Genomic DNA, 2,021 nt, shown 5'->3' with positions numbered 1-2,021 from the left:
CTTAAAGTGGTAAGTTTGTGTCACACTGCTTTCCATCATTCTATAAACCACAGTTATACTTTACTTCAATGCTAAGTAAATGCATAGCATCTCCAGTAAAACAAACAAAAAAAAATTAATGCAATCGACTCACTATTCAGTTATGGTGAACAGGGTGAGCATAAGAACTATAATGGATGCCAACCTAATTGTCTTTAAAACTCATCTAGGAGGAGCTGGGGAGATGGCTCAATAATGAGAGCCCCTCACTCCAGAGAAACCCAGCTTGACTCCCTAGAACCCAAGTAAACAGCTAGCTGTGGCCATGCCCATCTGTAACACCAGTTAGTGGAGTGGCTGAGACCAGAGAATCCCTAGGGCTTGCTGACAGACAGTAGCTCCAGGTTGGGGAGTCACTCTATCTCAAGGAAATATATAGATGAACCAGATGAATGGTGTGTGAACACCAGATGCTCTTCTCTAGCCTCCGTACTCACATACATGGGACACACATAATTGCAAACATGTGTATACACACACACACACACACACACACACACACACACACACACACACACATGCACACAAGTCACTTAGGGAACCTTTGAAACTCAGTTCCATGTTTGCCACCCCAAAATCTACAGACTGTATTATTGTCTACTATGGGCTGCTTTACAAAAAGTGTCCCCACCCTCCAAATTTATATGTTGAAGTCCTAATCCCTCAGTACCTCATTATGACTATATTTAGAGATGGTCATTAAAGAGTTAGTTAAAATGAGATCATTAGCATGGGCCTTAATGTATATAACTGACGTCCTTATAAGAGGAGAAATTGGCCTTGGGCAGCACTGATGAGCAGTACCCATGGCACTGCACTACCCCATGGCCATGGGTCTCAAGGTGACCAAGAATGTGAGCAAGTCAAGGCAAAGTCAAATACACCAAATCTGTGCAGACCATGATCCAAGATATGTACATCTTTGAACTTTACTAGTGGCATGCCATGGTGCTGTTCAAGGTTCATCAAGAAGCAGGTGGGACACACATAGACCCCAAAGAAGTTTCTGGATTCCAATTCCATTCCTCCTGCTCACAGCTTAAGCCATCTCTCCATGGAAACTCTTCTACATTCTTGGTATATCTAAAACATCTTTGGGTCTACAATGCAAACCATGGGTTTATACTACATTATTCCATACCATGGCCTTAATGGGATTTTAACCCTGCTTCATGGCCACATCTTACCAGCTCCTGGAATCATGTGTACTTCATAAACCAGTATCAGATGAGGAGAATAGCCAAAATTTTAAATCCAGGGGAGAATAGATATCGACTATGAAGAGCAGCATAGTCCTTCATCAGTCTTCCTAAAAGTCATCTCCATTCAAAAGAATTTGCATTCTTAGCAGGGCATGGTGGCCCATGCCTTGGGGGGCAAAGCTAGGAGAATCGCTGTGAGTTAGAGGCCACCCTGAGACTACACAATGAATTTCAGGTCAGCCTGAGCTAGAGACCCTATCTCAAAAATAATAATAATAATAATTTGCATAGTTTGAGTCTTCCATGGGAGGGTTTCTCCCTCAGGCATCTTTTCCATTGTCCTAATGCAAAACAGTTGGCATGCTGGATAGTGGTAATTCTCCTTAACAATTGCAGCTTACATAACCTAAAACCAGTCTCTGTACCAATAACTTCAAAGTTGCTTGCTTTTTTAAAAAAATTATTTATTTATTTATTTATTTGAAAGAGAGAGAAGGAAGCAAAGAAAAAGAGAAAGAATGGGTGTACCAAAGCCTCTAGTCACTGCAAAGGAACTCCAGGCACATGCACCACCTTGTGCATCTGGCTTACATGGGTATGGGCAATTGAACCTGGGTCCTTAGACTTTTCAGGCAAGCGCCTTAACCACTAAGCAACCTCTCCAGTCTCTTGCTTGTTTTCTTCCTGTGATAAGTCAAACATCATTATAGCTTTCTGTTCTATAACTTCCACCAAGCACACCAGTACATTACTTTTAAATTTAACCTTGATCAAATTACC

This window comes from Jaculus jaculus, chromosome X, assembly GCF_020740685.1.
Source record: "Jaculus jaculus isolate mJacJac1 chromosome X, mJacJac1.mat.Y.cur, whole genome shotgun sequence".
Classification (NCBI taxonomy): domain Eukaryota; kingdom Metazoa; phylum Chordata; class Mammalia; order Rodentia; family Dipodidae; genus Jaculus; species Jaculus jaculus.
This window is presented reverse-complemented; position numbering follows the sequence as displayed.